Source organism: Centruroides sculpturatus, unplaced genomic scaffold, assembly GCF_000671375.1.
Source record: "Centruroides sculpturatus isolate CEXI.00-Female unplaced genomic scaffold, Cexi_2.0 scaffold918, whole genome shotgun sequence".
In the NCBI taxonomy this organism is placed as follows: domain Eukaryota; kingdom Metazoa; phylum Arthropoda; class Arachnida; order Scorpiones; family Buthidae; genus Centruroides; species Centruroides sculpturatus.
The window spans coordinates 31,760-43,037 of record NW_019385109.1 but is presented as its reverse complement, the minus strand read 5'-3'; the positions used below and the strand labels follow the sequence as shown (position 1 = coordinate 43,037).

The window sequence follows — 11,278 nt, the reverse complement described above, 5'->3', positions numbered from 1 at the left end:
GGATAAATTTCTTAATCACCGGAATGTGAAAATTAGAGGCGATAGAGGCGTAATGCATTTAGGGATAAGTATAGAGTAAACTAAATAAGAATTTTTGTTTCTCAAAGAAATCTAGTCTTTCTATTTAATTTTTTTTTACCCTGGCTCTCATTCTATCTAAATAAATTAACTATAGATTTGGAATTTTCAGCCTGCATGAGTCAGAAATGATTGGAAAATTATTTTTCCGAGTACTGGTCAATAGTACAAATAAGTAAAAACAGATTATCTGATTCCGTTGTATTTAAAATTGTTTTATTAATATACATTTAAAAAAAAATTAAGAACAATAATTTTAAATTAACAACAATATTTAATTGAAGTATAATTTTTTTATTTAAAAAAACATTTTTATTACTAGGCAAACAGAAATTTCATGCTAAATATTATAGTGTTTGAGTATAAGTATATCTTACTAATATTTTCAGCACCTAATCATAAACAACATGTTAAAATAATGAATTCGCATGAAACATTTTACAGATTTATTTATATGCGACGTGGAAATGACGCCTTTTTTATGCAACATAAGTTCGACTTTTGAAATGATTTTTCTATAAAAAACTGACCCGTATTTTGAGGTAACACACCTGAAGAACATACGAAAACTTTGCGATCAGTGCGTTTTTCGAATAAAATGCAAGATAAACCGCCAGCGTCGATTGTTTTGAATAAAATAAGCAAAACCGATTAAAATTGAAAATATTTAGAAAAAATTATTGCTCCTGTGTTTCTGATGACAATAGGTATATTTTCGACTGGAACGTCACACTTGTTTGCATTTTCGGAGCATCTCATTTCCGTTTCTCTACCGTGTAGATAGGTAAGTGGAGTGTTGAAATTAAAAAATCGCGAAATATTTCCAGATCGTAGGCAATAATATTGTGGAATATATTTTTCCAGCTATAAACGTGACAACGAATAAACAAATAAATAATTAATTAATCAATGAACTGATTACTTACCACGCTGTCACTTATATTCGTAATTGTTATTAAAATTGTTAATCGCTATGTGTTCGAATTATGTAATAAAAGTAATTTTCTATTACATCCACATTAGCATTTTTTTATTATCTGACATTATTTTGAAGAGCGTACTAGTTAAAAAGATTTCCAAAGAACTAGAGTAGACCGGCCGCCAATAGCGACTCAAACGCAGCAACAACAAAAAATATTCAAACAGGGATGCATATCAAATAACTTTTGCTCTGTAGAATGATGAATAATGTGAAACGGACTGTCACTGTGCTGTTTCGAAGATGAGATTCCTTGATGATAAGAAGAGAAGTTGACCAATGCTGAAACACACCGATGATGCTTTTGACAAATGTATATTAGAGTTGACGAAATGATATGCACATATCAATAACCTTGGTTAGTGGTGTATACGATTTTGGTTTGTTGTGTTTGTGTGTGTGTGTGTATATATATATATGGTTTTATTCCCGTGTGCATCTGAACATTGCCAACTAAGTCTAACTTATACAGACACATTCGAATCCACATATGTCTGTTGAAGTTCGAGTTAGTTGTAAATGTTATCTCATACTAATGACAATTGTAGTGCTTCATTCCTGTGTGGATCCGAACCTGTTTATTTAAACCTGGCTTGTGTGTAAATGTCACTCTACACTCTTGAGAAATAAAACGCTTTTCTGTTGTATGGATTTCTTCAGTTTTCGAAGTTTGCTTAGTTTTAAAATTGACTTTAATGTGCTTACTAAGAAATTTGTTTCGTTCGACTTTGCTGCAAGTAAAAATAATCGTTTTTTAATTGTTTTTGTACAAATGGACAAAATGTTAATTTAATTATTGTTTTTATTTGAGAAACAATAGTATTTTAAATTAATTTAAAACATATGTTCTGAAGCTCAGACTAGCAGTGTCTTCAATTTGTACATCATACTTTTCATATAAAATTACATCGTCTATGCTGGTATATACTTAAATTTCGAGAAGCTTACACTTCTCAGTAGACAAAAGGGATAACATCAACGTGCGAATTGCAGTATGTATGGAATTTCTAATACGCTATCAACTGGTAAATGTGCGAAACTGCAACTCGTGACAACAGTTGCAGTGTAAACGAAATTCTTACGACTCGCCTCGTTTGTTTTGTTTGCTGTGTTTACTCTCGCACCCTATCTGTTCAGTTTAATTCGCGCTTCACTTTCGATGTTTTTTCGTGAATGAACGTTTCGGCCGTCGCGAATTCATAGAGTTCTTAATTACTTGCAAAAGACTCCATTCGTTTCAAATAGTTTGTTCACGTGCAGCCGCAGAAAAAAAAAGTGAACGTGCACAATCGCAAATCCTCGAGCTTTCCGAAATCTCGTGGCATTACTAACAGCTGAATTTTACGCGAAGCGGAAAGAGATTGTTGTTTATTCTTACGTGTGCTCCCATGTAGTCTAGTGGTGAGGATACCTGGCTCTCACCCAGGTGGCCCGGGTTCGATTCCCGGCGTGGGAACTCGCTACTGTTCGTTTTTTTATATCGCCCATCGATGCATCTTGGCGCTGCCGATTATTATTTTGTACTCCCACTCAAACATTCAAATCCACCAGTAAAAATTTTCAGGAGACTTGAAGTTTCGAACGTAGATCGGTAGGATTGCTTCGAAAAAGAAAAGAAACGGACCTCGTAAAGTAGACGACTTAAAAGCGCAGAAAAATTTCCCACGCCGGGAATCGAACCCGGGCCTCGTGGGTGAAAGCCAGGTATCCTAGCCACTAGACCACGTGGGAAATCGTTCGTCCCACCTCCGTCAACTCCTTTATAATTACACGTTACGATTCGTTAGGTTAACATCTCGGCTCGTTCCAATCTAACTCCTGCTTTTTTCATTTATCTCTACACTTTNATGGGCGGCCCAAAAGTCAGTTAACCGAAATAGTGTTTTATAAATGGTTAGAATCGGATTAGAACCGTCGATTTTAATAACGTACTCGTAAAATATATGTCGGTAAACTGTATTTTGGATTAAGTCATACGTATTTATCATTTTGTTTTTATTTCTAACCAATATGAACTGTTGATCTCATTTGCGATGGATTTTATTCGCAATGTCATAAATTACTCATAAATTAGTAAAATCAAGGTAGTCTGTACCTACTTAAAATTAGAGTCCGGAATAAAACTATAAAGTAAAAGACATTTTTACGGATATTTTCGATTATACGAGTTGATTAGCCTTTGCGGAAATGAGGCTTTTCAACTGATTGTTTGTAAGGAAGCTTCACATCAACACATTTATATCAGTGTTTAATCTTTTCTTATATAACATTAAAAAATGTACGGGATAAGACAAATATGCCCTTATATCCGAACTAAATTATGTATACTATAATCAAATAAATATGTAAAAAAGATGCTTTAATAACCGTATTTAATCTCATTATATAAGAGGTAGTTCAAAAGTCAGTTAATGGAGATATATTTTAAGATTATTTTAAAAACAATAAGACCGATTTGGAACATCTGCATATCGTTACTCGTTAAAATAATCTCAAAAAATACTGCAAAATATTGCCGCATCTTAAAGCCTGCATGCAATGGTTATAAAATTTTGCACGTAGTGATAAAAACAAATTGTTACGTCTCAACACGAGGATACATTAGTAAGGGACAGCCCTTACTAATGTATCCTCGTGTTGAGACGTAATCACAAATCATTAAGTGGCAAACTTGTCGTGTAATTAATACTAATTAATCAATGTCAGTTATGGATTTACAACTTTCAAATACGCAACATTTGTGATGAAACTGTACTTTAATGATGTTCCATGTGCAAAAGTTACAATCGCACAGAAGCTTTAAGGTACATTATGTCGAATAGTGTGTATTTCGGTTAACGAACTTTTAGACCTTCTTGTATAATTATTGAGAAAATAGAAATTATATTTTATTAGATTGTATAAAACGTTAATAAATTATTATTAATGTTTTAAACAAATTATTATTAATTATAATAGACTAAAAATATTTAAAAAGTAAAACAAATAATAAATTTATTTATCAGATAATAAATGTACTGTACCGTACGAACAACGTGTAATATAAATATCATATATAGAAATTAATTTAGAAATTTATTTTATAACAAAATTATTCCTATTAAAGTAATAATTCATAAATAATCTGTAACGTTGTTTATCGTATATTTTTAAAATTCTAGTTTTATTTATTTTAGTTAAATTAAAATAGTTTTTAATTTTTTGTTCTTCGCGAATTTCAACAATTTCCTTTTTAAGCGTGAAAAGGAAACAGTGTTTATAACTGTTTCCTTTTCACGCTTACTGAATAGAATATTAATAACCGAGAATTATTATTAATTTATTTAAAAAATTATTTCTTTCTTTGCAAGAAGTGAAAAATGAAGGTTTGCATTTTGCTTGTTTTAGGAGTGATCGCATACAATTTAGGTGTCAGCAATAGCTTTAAAATGATCAGATATTTGGATGACGATTGTAGTGAGTATTAGAGATTTTCTATTTAATCATCAAATTTTAAATGTAAGATAGAGTGGGAAGATACGCAGCACGGGACGAAATGGAACACTGTCAGTAAACATCTTCAGAAAAATTAAAATATGATAAGTTCTAGAAACTCAACAGGTGAAAGCATTACGCAGACAATTCTTTTTCATTTAGTTAAAAACTGTTTTAGCCATTTTTCTTCTAGGACTCGTAACAATTGCTTTTTTGGTGTGTTTGAGACTATGGTTTCTATTGCGATGGCAACGTTTTTAATTTGGCCATTTTTATAACGCTTTTCAATTATCGCAATGGCTTCGTTATGGCATATAATTTTTCTACCTTCGAACCTTCCTTTACTGAAGTTTCTTAGAGATCCTCTTTGTGATTATAACGAAGTAGGCATTTTCATTAAAACGTAAGTTTTCTGCAAACTGAAAGAGTTATAAAAAGCTTCACAGAACATATGAAATTCTCGCAAATCCCGGATTATTAAAATTTTAAGTAATAAAGGCTACGCAAAAAAGTCTTTTTAAATATATTTTATTCCAGTCAGAGATTGAGGGAAGGCGACTTATAACATGTCGTCTGCTGTCAGTCCTGAAGATAAAATACTGAAATTTTCATTAAAAAACGACGATACACCATTAAAAACAATTGACACAATTAAACATGTATTTAGACGCATACCTTGTATAGAATCAGGCGCCACTAAACAGCATTAAACAAAACTAAATGTCTCGACAGTGGGAAACGAGTCTAATATTCTTACTTATAAATTTGATGCTGAAGTCCTTATACAAAAATCGGATGATTAAAGGGAATTTTCATAACTTCACTGAATAATTATAATTTTAATAACAAATTTTTACTTAATTTTTGATGCTTTTAGTTGTTCCATATAGTCCCTACCATTATTTGTACAATGTTCTATTCTATCCCACACAATCAGCCATAATGGAACACGTAGCCAATATTTTTTATATGCGATAATTATTTTAAGAATAAGTTTATTGTTTGGATATTTTATAAATTAGTATATGCACAAAAATGTTGTTTTAAGTTAGATAAGTTTATATTGCAGTTAATATTTTTACCAGCAGAAAACCCTTAAATTGTAAATTATAGGAGAATACTCTACTCTAAATTATGTTCGTTTTGGAGAGAATAAAACATTCTCACAGCTTGCATATAGAAAAGTAAAGTACACTAAACTTCTATTTTTCAGGACTTCCCGAACGGATTAGAAGAATTACTTGGAATTGTATAGAGGATAATTTGCCATCCGACGAAAGAAATACAGTAAGCATATTTTTAGTGTAACTAAATAAAATTTTAAGTTATAGCTTACAAATATTAATATTCAAATATAATTTGTCAGTATAAAGGTATGGCCCAATGTTTTAATGAAGATAGTTTTGTTGACGTCATGAATAGAATGTGTGGAAAAACAGTATATGAGGTAAATATAATTAGACAAATAAATTGATATATCAGCGTTTGCCATCCGACGAAAGAAATACAGTAAGCATATTTTTAGTGTAACTAAATAAAATGTTAAGTCATAGTTTACAAATATTAATATTCAAATATAATTTGTCAGTATAAAGCTATTGCCCAATGTTTTAATGAAGATAGTTTTACTGACGTCATAGATAGAATGTGTGGAAAAACAGTATATGAGGTAAATATAATTAGACAAATAAATTGATATATCAGCGTTTAGAATTATCAAAAATTTAATAAATATAATTTCCATTTTGTAGATTACAGCAATGGCAGCACCGTATAAGTCCTGTTTGAATAATTTGAACGTAGCTGACTTGGGTAAACCCGTAAGTTGAAAATAAAAACAATTACAAAATTTTATTTTAATTTTATTTACTTCATTGCATTTTTTATAGTTTCAGTATGTAGATTTAGCTATGGTAGTTCAATGTGTCAGTGAAAAACTTTAATAGAAAAAGCATTGACGTAGTCATCTATGATTATTCGTCGCTTATTATTTTACCCAATGTTGAGCCATGAATTTTTTAAAATTGAATATGTGTAATTAATTCTTCCAAANCTATGGTTTCTATTGCGATGGCAACGTTTTTAATTTGGCCATTTTTATAACGCTTTTCAATTATCGCAATGGCTTCGTTATGGCATATAATTTTTCTACCTTCGAACCTTCCTTTACTGAAGTTTCTTAGAGATCCTCTTTGTGATTATAACGAAGTAGGCATTTTCATTAAAACGTAAGTTTTCTGCAAACTGAAAGAGTTATAAAAAGCTTCACAGAACATATGAAATTCTCGCAAATCCCGGATTATTAAAATTTTAAGTAATAAAGGCTACGCAAAAAAGTCTTTTTAAATATATTTTATTCCAGTCAGAGATTGAGGGAAGGCGACTTATAACATGTCGTCTGCTGTCAGTCCTGAAGATAAAATACTGAAATTTTCATTAAAAAACGACGATACACCATTAAAAACAATTGACACAATTAAACATGTATTTAGACGCATACCTTGTATAGAATCAGGCGCCACTAAACAGCATTAAACAAAACTAAATGTCTCGACAGTGGGAAACGAGTCTAATATTCTTACTTATAAATTTGATGCTGAAGTCCTTATACAAAAATCGGATGATTAAAGGGAATTTTCATAACTTCACTGAATAATTATAATTTTAATAACAAATTTTTACTTAATTTTTGATGCTTTTAGTTGTTCCATATAGTCCCTACCATTATTTGTACAATGTTCTATTCTATCCCACACAATCAGCCATAATGGAACACGTAGCCAATATTTTTTATATGCGATAATTGTTTTAAGAATAAGTTTATTGTTTGGATATTTTATAAATTAGTATATGCACAAAAATGTTGTTTTAAGTTAGATAAGTTTATATTGCAGTTAATATTTTTATCAGCAGAAAACCCTTAAATTGTAAATTATAGGAGAATACTCTACTCTAAATTATGCTCGTTTTGGAGAGAATAAAACATTCTCACAGCTTGCATATAGAAAAGTACGCTAAACTTCTATTTTTCAGGTCGTTCCAAACGGATTAGAAGAATTATTTGGAATTGTATAGAGGATAATTCGCCCTCCGACAAAAGAAATACAGTAAGCATATTTTTAGTGTAACTAAATAAAATGTTAAGTCATAGTTTACAAATATTAATATTCAAATATAATTTGTCAGTATAAAGCTATTGCCCAATGTTTTAATGAAGATAGTTTTAATGACGTCATAGATAGAATGTGTGGAAAAACAGTATATGAGGTAAATATAATTAGACAAATAAATTGATATATCAGCGTTTAGAATTATCAAAAATTTAATAAATATAATTTCCATTTTGTAGATTACAGTAATAATTGAGAGTTGACTAATGTCAAATTACTGAATGTGTAGAACTAACAAATGTATGGATTACCAAGATTGTACTGCATTGCTTTAGTTAAACTAAAATTTATTTTAGAATGTTTCATCACTTATCAGTATTAATAAAATTGAAAATGTTTTAAACTAAAACTTAATTTTTAAATGAACTTTTTTTTGTATATTTGTGATTTCTTATAGGATTTTCATAGAGGTAAGTTTCTTCTTTCTTTTTATGCTTAATAGCAAATAACTCTACCATGTTTATAATAAACAGCTTTATTATATGAAATATGGAAGATTTTATTACACTAGTTATTTTATTAATTTTTTAAAAAGCTNCCAATGTGGCTACTTTTTTAGTTTAACGTAAAAAAATATCATTTGGCGCTTTGGCTACTTTTGGGGCTACATATCATTTATAAATATATTAGTCGAATAAAAATGCACTTTAAAATGGTGTTTCGTCGCTTTTTATTAATCAGAGACTCAAATAAAGCAAATATTTAGATTTTATCAAATAAATGAATTTATCTATTTCTAAGTAAAAATTGAAAGTGACTGTAGAAGTAATTTTTTAAAATATCCTATTTTGTGATAAAGTTTTAATACTTATTATTATAATCTAGACATGTTAATCCTTAAATATACTTGTATATTGAACCACAAGTATATATTATATATACTTGTGGCCCAAAACTCCATGACTTCTTCCAATGCGGCCCAGAGAAACAAAAAGGTTGGACACCCCTGTTGTAAAGTATATTTTTTAAATCATTATAATTATACTATGCATACGTTTTAAATAGTTAAATGAAATTAAATGTAGTTATGTCGGAATGTATTGCTCAAAAGCTAAATAAAATAATTAATCTTTTGCAATATATTAAAAGTATCTTAAATCGAAATTAAATATCCCAAATACTCTATATTTTTAATCTTTTTAGTACATAAAAATTGAAGTAGTTGGATAGAAAAAGTTTCACTAATAATTCTAAAATGAATAATTAAAAAGGTTTAGAAAAAATATAAACGTACAAAGATTAAATGTGAAAGATACTTTGTTCATTTAAAATATTCTCGTTTTTAAATTGATCACAATATATTGAAGTTAAAATACAATAACTGTAATATTAGTTTACACAATTTAATCATGCTGTCTTAAAATTAACCTGCAATAAACAGCGTCGTTCATTCAAAACCGATAGAATTAATGTAAAACTAATATTATACGGTTATACGGTTATTAGTGCAAAATTAGTATTATACGGCAACGAAATATACCGTATAATACACACAAGATTGACTCTAGTTCCCATGTTTGGATCACAAATGTAAAACATAAAAAATTTTTTATTGATCTACGATTTAAATAAGGATAATTAATAATTAATCGTGGCAACAACAACAACGAGAAGATTACTTTATCAAAATGAAAAAATGAAAGGATTTTTAGCACCACGTGAGGCAATTATTTCTGAAACTGAAATCCATATCAAAAGAAACTTGACAGTTGTACTGAATAATTAAAAATTTTGTGCTCCATCAAGTCTGCTGATTTTATCTAGGAAACAAAGCAGCAACAGATGAATCACTATTGTAACTAACAATTTTATGCAACTTGGACAGCCTACTGTGGTGTGTCTACTAAAATAATCACAAACACTACTTATTTTCATTTCTTTTACAAAAAAGAAAAAAACATATCTATATATACAAAAATGAATGTCTGTCTGTCTGTCTGTTCGTCTCTCCTTCATGCATTACCACATCGTTTATCCGATTGCCATGAAACTTTGGGAAGTTGTTTAATATACTCTCGCGAAGGTTTTTGGCATAGTACATTTATCCTACAATAGATGGCGCGTGTTTATACTAGCATTTTACTGTGTGCGCGATCGATTTCAAATTTTGAAGACCATTTCCCCCTTCAAAATATATCTCTATATATGCATTTGTGAACTGTTATTTACGATATTTGTAATCATTTTTGTTTAATCACTTTATTACAACTATTTTTGCTAATTATGTATTCGCTCGAACTTTGTTAAAACCTTAACTGTGCCCCGAACGACATCCGAAGTTGTAGGAGGAAATTCGCCTATTTTACCGATCTAGGTAACTCCCCTTTTCCAAATTTTAATATCAACTCAAATTAATTTAAAAAGATAAATTACAATAAAACAGTTTATTCTCCAAATATCAGAAATTTCACAACATGCCAAAGAAGAGAGGAAGGAGCAATTAAATAGTTAAAATTATAAAGGATTAAAAAAAATATATATAAATGGGGAATATCGCACTTCTGACAATCGCTGCAACTGTGTGGGCTAAATTTCAAGAATCCGTGCTTCTCGCATGGACAACTGTATGTGGCCGGCTCACGCGTCGGAAAACCTTCTGATTTATTCGTGTACGCACCGGAAGGAAAAACAAAAAATATCGTGTATCCACAAACATTCCAATAAATAAACAGAATTGAAACGACACTTTGAAATGTTTTCCCCATGAAAATGAATAATAATAATAATAAGTTTCAATAAAAATGAGAAATGTAAATTGAATTTTATCGTAACGAGTTTGCTTGAATTTCGTTTCTTCTGAGATCGCAGCAATGGGCGACGGGTAAGAAAGTATTACTATAATTTATTTTAAAAATTTGTCTTGAGCTTTTTATATAATTGCAACTAGGAAATGTTTTTTGCTGTTGTTTTCGGAGAGAAATTAAAGAGTACTGAATCTGACTACTTTGAACAAAATATTTTCTCAATAATTTGAAGATATTTAACAATAATTTTAAGTTACTTAACAATAATTTGTTAAAATTTTAAATAGTAATTTTTAATGATTGACAAAATCTCATGTGCCATTATCAGACAAGTAATTGTGAATTTTATTTATAAAACATGTTTCTCTATAAATTATATAAATTAATTGTCTTATAATGGCAATGACTACTTTTCTGCGTAAAATGATTGATAATAAATTACATTCAAAAAATAAATCAGCAAAGTGTTGCTCAAATTTCTTTGAAATATTTAAAATGTTGGTGGGTCTATCTATTATCATATTGTATGAAAACTCTTTTTTATATTTTTAACGGTTATAAATTAGCCAAAAGGTTAATTTTGAGGGTACAGATGAATTTTATAAAAATTTGTAAATAACGAGTAAAATCCGTCATTAAGTCCGAGCTTATTGGAGATACACACGATTCCCATTATCTCTCCATCCCCTCCACCTCAACCCATCAAAATTTAACAGCATCACTCCCCTAACAATGAAACAGCTCTGCAAAATTTCAGAAATGTTAAACGATTAACTCAGGAGTTATTAAGCTTCAAACAGGATGAACAAAATCGTTCTCCACACGCATACACA

At 29.6% G+C, this 11,278-nt stretch overlaps 1 long non-coding RNA gene and 2 other non-coding genes across 3 annotated transcripts; 2 read left to right on the top strand and 1 right to left on the bottom strand.

Moving 5' to 3' along the window:
• Positions 1-2,441: 2,441 nt before the first annotated feature.
• On the top strand, positions 2,442-2,513 carry Trnae-cuc. The gene has a single exon. It is a non-coding gene; the product is annotated as a tRNA-Glu (tRNA).
• Positions 2,514-2,716: 203 nt separating this feature from the next.
• On the bottom strand, positions 2,717-2,788 carry Trnae-uuc. Its single transcript has one exon. It is a non-coding gene; the product is annotated as a tRNA-Glu (tRNA).
• A 2,756-nt stretch (positions 2,789-5,544) lies between these two features.
• Positions 5,545-6,577, top strand: LOC111634868. Its single transcript, XR_002758296.1, has 4 exons — positions 5,545-5,818; positions 5,898-5,978; positions 6,283-6,351; positions 6,421-6,577. It is a non-coding gene; the product is annotated as an uncharacterized LOC111634868 (long non-coding RNA).
• The last annotated feature ends 4,701 nt before the right edge of the window (positions 6,578-11,278 follow it).